Source organism: Macadamia integrifolia, unplaced genomic scaffold (assembly GCF_013358625.1).
Source record: "Macadamia integrifolia cultivar HAES 741 unplaced genomic scaffold, SCU_Mint_v3 scaffold3266, whole genome shotgun sequence".
NCBI lineage: Eukaryota > Viridiplantae > Streptophyta > Magnoliopsida > Proteales > Proteaceae > Macadamia > Macadamia integrifolia.
Window position 1 is genome coordinate 14,506 of NW_024869345.1, and position 9,705 is coordinate 24,210.

Here is a 9,705-nt window from a genome sequence, read left to right on the forward strand (position 1 = left end):
GTTTGAAATACGAAAAAAAAATAATCAACAACCACTAAAAGTAGTTACAACAAGGCATATACCTTCTTCTTGGTGATCAAATAGTCAAACTCAAACAAGGATAGATTAACAAGCTCATCCATTACTGGTAGCCATGTAAGCTTCAACTTTGTGGTCTTGACAGAGCCTTCAATGTGCAAAGCTCCAACCAATTCAGTGATATTTCCATCTTGGTCCTTTACAATTTCTTTAATTATTGCATTCCCCCAATCCATTAAAGTTATCTCCTCACCCTGTGAGACAGACTGCATCAGCATGATCTATCCATACTCTCTTTGTGTATGTCGTAGCTTTGCTTCCAGCCCCTTCATATTTTTTATGCCTAGGAATTATACAGACAAATAGCTTCTCAGCACCATCCGCAATGGTCAACATCACCCGCTGTTCTTCAACAACTGCAGTATGCCTGGGACATACTGGATCAATTATCTTCTTATTAATGGTCCACAGTTTGTCCCACTCCATGAGATTGAGATTTTTCGAGCCCCCCCTAAAACCAAAAAAAAAAAAATATAGCAAAGTAGAGATTAGCCTTTCAAGCACTTAACAGAAGTTCAGACGTACCCAAAATTAACAGAGAAGATAAGAATGAAGCAAAGAGAGTACAGAAAAAAGAAAGCACAGCTCTGAATTTGCATGCATGGGAGATTCTGAGACTGCAAGTATTGGCAAACATCTAAATATTAGATTGAACAAATAATTGTAACCATACGCTTAGCATGCTATCAACATGCCAGCTTGTTAGGATAGAAGAGTTTGTAATGGAAGGTAGGTTCACCCTAGGTAAACAAACCCCAATAACAACCAACTCACAACCAACAACACGTCTGATCCCAGATCAAAGAAGCCAAATAGATCAAGGTAAAACTCAAAATAGTGCTGAAGTATAGCCTAAAAAATATGGAAATCAAAAGTCTCACATTTGAACAAAAGGGGGCCTAAATAGGCCTGTAGAATCCTCCAAGTAATCCCCTCAACTGTCCTTCAATAGAGCAACAACACCTAGGTCACCCTGGCTGAAACAGGGTTTCGGCCAGAAGGAGAGAGGTGCGGCTGGCTGTCTAGGCCTCTGATGGCCTTCAAACTCAGGTTGAAGGAGGCTCTTAGGGGTCTCAAAAAATCCCTAAAAGGGCTTGAAGAAAATCCCGGTAGTTTAGGAGGTACATCCAAAATCGACTTGGCTCAATATCCTGACAAACTGGCTGAAATCGATTCTGCTCCAGGCTGCTTTCAACCTGATCTTTTGTTGGAGTTTCTGAACTTCAGTAGGCTGGTTTTGATCACTCAAACACTCTCTCACAGCAAGCAAACAAAGAGAATAATAAGAAGAGGATGGAGTTGTGACAGATGTGGGTGGGATATGGCTATCTCAGCCTGGGCCTCTCACCCACAGCTATCTTCGGCTTCTCGGCTACTGATCCATCCTATCTCAGGAGGTTATGAAGCTATAATGGCTGCATCAATCTGACCGTCATAGGTAGGGGCATCTACCTTAATCATCCGTCTGACATCAAAGCCCCTATCATGATGCTCATAACCCTCATCATCTCTATATTGGGTATGGTGTCTTGGCGGTGGGCCTCAACCCCTACCCCGACCTCTACCACGCCTTGGGCCTTCGAAGTTATCCCCTATCTGATCATAACCATCAGTGTAGTTATTCTCATCCACTTCCTCAGGGTTAAAGCCTCTATCCCTAGGTTTTATGCCAGTTGTGTTATGGCCTTGCCGTCCATCAGGGTTTTGGGCACTTGTCTTGAAGGCAGCCAACTTATCGGTGAGGGTTTGGTGATAGGCAGTTTTTGTCTCCTGTATAGCTTGGCTAGCTTGGAGGGTAGCTTGGATGGCTTTCATGAATTCAGCCAATAGCTCAAGTTGGGCGGGGGTGTCAGAAAGGTCAGACATGTTCTGGTATGCTCTACCACTACGAGTGGACATAAGGAGATGGGTAGCCAAGGTACAGTGGCCATCGAAGACTCAAGGTCTACTTAGAATCTCCAATTGAGACACGTAGTTATCCCTCTCAATCTTGAGGTCAGAAATCTCCCTCTTAAGTATGTGCTTTTGAAGGGAATAGCATCCAATGCTATTTGGTCCCGCCAACTTAAGGAAGAAAATGGTGTCCTCTAATCTATGGTGACACTCTATTAACTCAGACTCAACTACGGATAGATTGTGATGGAGACTAGACCTCAAAAGGTAAGACATGTAAACAAGGGACAACAATACCTAATTACCATAAACCTAGACAAAACCATACTTTGATACCAAGATGATGTAGAGGGTTCCTAGGTGACTAGGTTTCCTACAAGATTAACTAACTAGGTAGGGTAAACTCAAGGGACTTGGGTAGGACAGGACAAAGGAAGCTCAGCAAACAAGATTTAACATACAAAATAGAATGAGACCAATGAACAAAGTAGCAAAGAGCAATAATAATCTAGGGAGAAAAACACATAAATTCACTCAAGCTTCAAGGGGGAACATGGGGTAGGGAACATGGCGGCAAGCAAAATTAAGTTATAGCACTAGCCTATTAAACACCAAAGGTAGATAAAAGTCTCATGTTATATGCTCTAAAATCAGTCATACTAGTAATAAGAAAATCAGCAATACTTAAGGTTAAACAATGGCTAAAAAGGGGGTGGGTTTTAATGGAAGTTGATGGGGTAAATAATGAGGGAATAATGGGAGAATGGGAGGGTTCATTCTATACTTACCTGCTGCCCAGGTCTGAGAAAAAAAAGACCACCCAGATTTTGAAGACGGTGTCCAATAACAGTTAGATTATTGAAAGGAGTTCAGCAGCAGCCCAGTTTTGAAGTAAAGAACAGCAGCACCCAGTATTGAAAAGAAGTTCAGCAGCAGTCTAGCATCAAAGGGGAGATCAGCAGCAACAGTTCAACATCCGGGGGAAAAAACGGCAGCAGCAGTTCAGCATCAAGGGGAGATAAAACAGCAGCAGCAGTTCAGGATCAAAGGGTAACAGCAGCAGCAGTAGATAGTAAGCAGCAACAGTAACAGTAAGCAGCAACAGTAGGAAAATTGGAAGAGAGAGGGGGAACCGAGAGAAGAGAGGACCGAGAGAGAAAAGGAGAGGTGAGAAAGAGAGAGTGAGAAAGACGAGATTGAGAGAGAGAGAGAATCGTGAGAGGGGTGGGGGGTTAGCTCATTGGCTGTTTTTCAATTCTAATTCATTAACTCTCAATGGCCAGTGGCCTTACACTTTTAATAGAATAAAACTTCTAAAAATAAAAAGATACTTGGAAACTTAGTTATTTGAAATAATAAACTACCTAATAGAAAGAAGTCCTAGTTTCTAATTATTTAAAACAAATCAAACAATATCATAATTAAAGCAAAGTAAAGTAAGATTTGGTGGGGTCCACAAGATTTACTGAATGGGGAAACAAGGGGGTCGAACCCAGCGCTGGGAGGCTGGTTCAAGTCCTCTGTTTCCTCCTTCTTTCTTCCTCTTTCTTCTTTCTTCTTCCTGGTTTCTTCTAATCCTCCAACCACAGAGATGGGACTGGTTGGGTCTTCTTCTTCTTTCGATTGTACACTTTGATGTCCCCATCATGTAGACCTTGACCCACCATGCATGCATCGAGTCACTATGAACAGTATACAGAATTATTGCAAATGAAAAAAGTGCCAATTGTGTAAGCACATGTGTCTATAAATATGCATGCATGTGTGCAAATAGACTGAACATGTCTATTTTGGATAAGGTTGAATGGGGAATGGCAGGGGAGAGGTATCTAGCCAGAACAGGTTGAAAACCCCAGCCAAACCTCCATCTGCACCCAATCAAAATATAATTAAAAAAAGCAGATCTGAACCTGGAAAAAATCTAAACAGAGGCCACTAGGTCAATGACTAGGACCCTGAAGTGCACAGCAAACAGTAACATGTAGAAAGTCTATAACACTAAGGCAAAAATGAAAAACCAAAAAAAAAAAAAAACCTCACAAATCAGATTAAACCACCAACATGATATCATACCTGTTCAAGAATGAATTTATCAAGGCTTCAACCTTTAAACCTCTACGAACTATTCTTTGCACAGTCAGGAAACGAGGATCATCCCATCCATCAACTTTTCCATCTTGAACAAACCAAAGAAGCTTCCTCTTACTAAGAAGTGTATATACCTTATTCAACCGACTAAATTCATAAATGTGGACCTTGCACAATCCCATATCCTCAAGAATCCTATAATACTGCGCATTCCTATCATGGTATTCACTAGATCGAAGAGCATGTGATATACCTTCAAAAGCATCAACAAAAGGACATGCAAAATCATATGTAGGGTATATCTTATACTTGGACCCAATATGATGGTGAGGAACTGGATTGCACCGATAGTACACTGGATCTCGAAATGACTTATTTGGTCTTGCATGTCCAGCTTACCATGGAGACAACACTGCAATCCCCTGTCAGAACCTGCAATCATCTCCTTCCACAATTCCAAATTCTTCTCAGGGCTATTATTCCTAGATATTGATTCAATACCATCCATCCTTTCTTTCTGCGTCTATTCCCTTGGTGTATCATCAACATAAGCCTTCCCTTGATGTATCAATTTTTCACCCACTTCCATCAACTGTGGGAAGTAATCTGAAGTGTAAGTAACCTTTTCGTACTTGATGCCCAAAGTCTCAATATCTTTTAGCAGATTCTCAACAAATTCATTGCTTTATTTTGAGGGATTTGTGTCATCAAAGCGAATAATCATATGACCTTAGTACCTTTGAGCAAAAGACTGGTTCAAGAGTGCAGCTTTTGAGTGCCCTATGTGAAGATACCCACTGGGCTCCGGTGCAAACCGCAAGCGGACCTCTCCAATTTTAGCATCGGGAAGCTCAACTTCAAAGGTGGGTCGACTACCAACTTTTCCCTTCTCATTGCTTTCCCCATTCACACTTGCTGATTGATTAACATGCTGCTCGTTTTTCTTTGGTTGACCATGGATGACTTTCCAAGACCACTTTTCCCAACATATGCTGCTGTGAGTTCATTTAACAGCACATTGTATTCTGCTGCTATTGAATTGAACCAACAGACTAAATTTTGGTATTTCTTCGACTTTCTTAAGCTCTCCCATCTTTGTCCACTACCTGTACATAACAGAATAGTAGCATATTATAAACGTAATCAATAATTAAAGACAAAGGGCAAACAAATACTTACAAGGACAGAAAGAAATATCAACACCATAGAACCACATTTTGGGGCGAAAAAGGATTAGACAAGAAGGAAAGGGTGGATCATTACTTGACAGTGAAACTTACAATACGCTATTGGAGCTGGAATTACCGCTGTTGCCGGCACTAGACTTGCCCTCCAATGGATCCTCGTTAAGGGATTGTACTCATTCCAATTACCAGACTCAATGTTATTTATTGTCACTACCTCCCCGTGTCAAGATTGGGTAATTTGCGAGCCTGCTGCATTCCTTGGATGTGGTAGCCGTTTCTTAGGCTCCCTCTCTGGAATCGAACCCTAATTCTCCGTCACCCGTCACCCGTCACCCGTCACCCGTCACCACCATAGTAGGCCATTATCCTACCATCGAAAGTTGATAGGGCAGAAATTTGAATGATGCGTCGCCAGCACGAAGGCCATGCGATCCGTCAAGTTATCATGAATCATCAGAGCAACGGGCAGAGCCCACGTCGATATTTTATCTAATAAATGCATCCCTTCCAAAAGTCAGGGTTTGGTGCACGTATTAGCTCTGGAATTACTACGGTTATCCGAGTAGCAGAGACCATCAAACAAACTATAACTGATTTAATGAGCCATTCACAGTTTCACAGTCTGAATTAGTTCATCCTTACATATGCATGGCTTAATCTTTCAGACAAGCAACAGACGCTCATCATGTCGGATGATAACTAACAAACCCATGAACAAAATAACTGAGCTGAGTACCGAACAGATTGCAGTAGATTATGATTTTAATCATCCAATTTAGTGAAGATCCAGAGTCTGGAAAATCTTTCAGAATTGGTCAACCAAACATGCAAGTGGAAAATGATTCAAAATTGGTAAACCAAACATGCAGGTGTCTCACACACACACAGAGAAGAAACACAATAAATGACAATATGTTTCTTTAATAAGAAAGTTTGGACTGACTCATCATATCCCACACATTAGGTTGACCAACGATCAACCTTCTAGCTAGGGCAGATAACAAGGCTGGTTCTCTCACCCATGAATGTGCAGGTTATGTATGCCATGAACAATAGTAAACCACTGATGCAGCACCGAAGGTCTACATAAGAAGGAATAAAAGGGTCGACCCAAGTGGCTGACTGGGTCGACCAGATTTGGCTCATGATGGCCCACGGTTTGGGCAAGTGATGGGATGATGAACACATTTATATGTGAAATCTAAGTAGTAAAGCATGCATTTTTACATATTTAGAATGGAACTACTTTGGGTTTTGTAGTAAAGCATACATTTTTACATATTTAGAATGGAGCTACCTTGGGTTTCTCTCTTTTTGCAGGTTTTGTATTTTAAAGGCCTTAAGCATTATCGGGCATCATATCTCTCCAACAACAACTACCTAGATAGTTGGTGACCTATGGTGCGCAAAATTACCTTGCTCATCAGGAGGTCTCAAGTTCGAATCTCATAGTTGTCCTTTTTTTGGAGAATTTTGTTGAAGATTTCCTATTTTTCACTCACTTAAAGCACTAAGGGCATGGAGGGAATTTCCACATCAAATTAGAAGATTGTCCATCTTCCAAGCAAGGAAAATCGTGGGAGGGGTTTCTTGCGCAAGAAGAGAAAAAAAAAAAAAGAGGAAAGAAAAAAAAAGGGAGAAATAAATCTTGTCCGAATCTTCTCTCTCCTCCACATCATCACCAAAAGATTGTCCAAATCACACAAAGCAAGAAGGAAAATCGTCCAAGGGAAAGAAAAAAAAAATTGGCCAACAAGGTCTATGCACAAGATTTGAAGAGAAATAAATAAATAAAAGAGGAAAGAGAATAAGCAAAAAAAAAATTATAAGAAATTTCTCCAAGTATATTTCTCTTTTCTCTCTCCTCCACCTTAGCACTTTTGGTCTCAAAAGATCTCACCTACCAATTGTGGGTTTTCCCTTTTAAGAAAGAGAAATTTGTTACCCTATCTCCCCATTCCCTATAAATACAACTCATGTAAGAGGAGGGGGGACACTTCATTCTTCTTCGAAGTTTTTTTTTTGAAATTGCTCTCTCTCTCTCTCTCTCTAGTTTTAGTTCTTCTTTGTTTTTGTTTTAATCACTTTTGTAATAGCTTTTTATTTCAATTAATGCACGCACTCTTTTATTTTTATTCAGCATTTTATGTTTATGATTTATGCAATTGAGTTGTAATTTTTAAGTTATAGTTCTAAGCTTAGATCTAGGTGACAAAATCACGAGCCGTGGAGCATCTCTTTTTCAAGTTCAGTTTTTTTGTTCAAGATTTGTTTTTCCAAGCCTAGAAATTTCAGATTTGGTTCATTCCAGATCTGGTTTTTAGGGTTGGCAGTATCTCAAATCATCCAAGCTCTCAAGTTCAAACATTGATTCAGGTAGGTAGACTTCTTCAATAGTCTTCTCCCCCCTCTCATTCCCTCTTCTGACTACCCTTTCTTTCTTAATTTAGAATTTTAATTTCAATCGTTACATTATTGCTTGCCCTTTCCCCCAAGGATCATGGCTAATGAATGTGTTGGCTTTGCCCCTCCTAGCCATAGAACCATCATTTTATTGTTTTTATTTTAATTGCCTCCTTTTCCCTAAAGCCAAGTAGAGTAACCCTTGTAAGAGTGACTCTCTAGTCAAGTAGGGAAGCTCATATTATGATGCACCCCTTGGGCTAAGTAGAGAACCCTACTTGTGAGCCTCTCTCTAGCTTTATCCCCTTTCTTTTACTTTATTTTTATTTCAGCATTTTTTTTTTCCTTCATTGCTTTTTAATTGCGTGGGTTGTTTATTTTCATTTATTTATTTATTTAATTTTAATTGCGTGGCTTGCGTATTTAAATTCTTAGATGACGAACGGTTAGGACTTTATTTTAGATACATATGTTTAGGACAGTAGTTAGAATTAGATCACAACCATTGATCGGTTCACTTTTGCATTATTAAAAGAAACCAAAAATAAAGTGGCTACTCTCCCTGTGTTCAACCCGTAGCTCCACTAATCCGTATGCTTGCGGTTACATTTTAAATCCTAATATGGGGGTTATTGGATTATTATTTAGTTTCTAATTCCTGTTTTAATATAGTTTCTAATTTCATTAGTTTACGATTTCTATTTTTAGTAGCTACATGTTAGTAGTTTTAGTAACTTTGAGTTTCTATTATTTGTAAACACTTCCCCCATCATTATAAATAAAGAAGGGCTGCTACACATGCCCACGATTTTGTTTGAATGAAAAAAATTGCTGCCGCTGCCGCTGGTCTCTGTGGAGGCTTCCTTGTGTCTGATCAAGGTGTTGGGTTTGGTGTTTGATCCGAGCGACTCCTTGCGGCGAGAAGCCCAGGAAGTTCTCTCAAGTCTTTTATTCTCTTTCATGTTTATAATTATGGATTACTGCTGCCCAGGTATTTCTCTCTTCTCACTTCAGATCTGTCCAGGCGATAGCCTTTTTTCTGGGTGAAACTGTCAACCTCTGTCCAGCTCTACCTGCTGGTCACTTTGCTGTGATTTTTAAACCTAAGGTTCTACTGGTATGAGGGAGAACTCGATCCAGATTTGAGAGTAATCTGACCTCAGATTGCTGAGTTATCATATTTCTCCCTGTTTTCGTCTTTTAGTGATCTGTAGATTCTGGTAGTAAGATCGGCACTTGTTACTTGCTGTTGGTAATTTCTGAACTGCTATTACATTATTCTGTTGATCTGAACTTGATTGGACTCCTATTCTGTTCCTGGTTTAATCCTAAAGAACCACTGTTGACTGGAATTCTGTTATCCTTATCTCTTGAGATCGATATTCTGCTGGGCTGGTAGATAACTTTCTGATTTCTTTTATATTGTTGGGATTGGACTGGTTGTTCTTTGGTTTAAACTTTCTTGCAGTTTGGATCTAGTTTGACTCATCAAATCTAGTCCTACATTAAACACCTTCTACAGTAGAATTGAAAGGTAAGCTAAACATGCTCCACACACCAGAAATGAAAGAAAAAAATAAGTAGGTTGACCAACGATCAACCTTCTAGCTAGGGCAGATAACAAGGCTGGTTCTCACCCAGGCATGTGCAGGTTACGTATGCCATGGACAATAGTAAGCCACCTTCTACAGTAGAATAGAAAGGTAAGCTAAACTGCTCCACTCACGAGAAATGAAAAAAAAAAAAAAAAAAAATCAGACTGCATAAACATAAATGTACTCAATTTGCAGGAAATGAGAACAGAAGTGCTGCCTAATGGATGCAAAACAAACATTTACCTCCAAGACCAGCCCAGATAGCTATATCTGCGACAGACAGGCTACTACCAACCAAGAAAGTCCTCAATAAGAGATACTCGTCAACATAGGTGCAGCCTCTCAAATTCAGAACCACGAGAAAAGATAGAGGCATACTCTATCCATTCATCGATCTGAAAAAAGTGAGGAAAATTATATTAGCAAAATTATTACTGAGATTTTGCACAAAGGGTGGAAAG

At 39.9% G+C, this 9,705-nt stretch overlaps 1 pseudogene; it reads right to left on the minus strand.

Moving 5' to 3' along the window:
* LOC122067950 overlaps positions 1 to 9,639 on the minus strand; it is a 10,288-nt pseudogene extending 649 nt beyond the window's left edge.
* Positions 9,640 to 9,705: the final 66 nt, after the last annotated feature.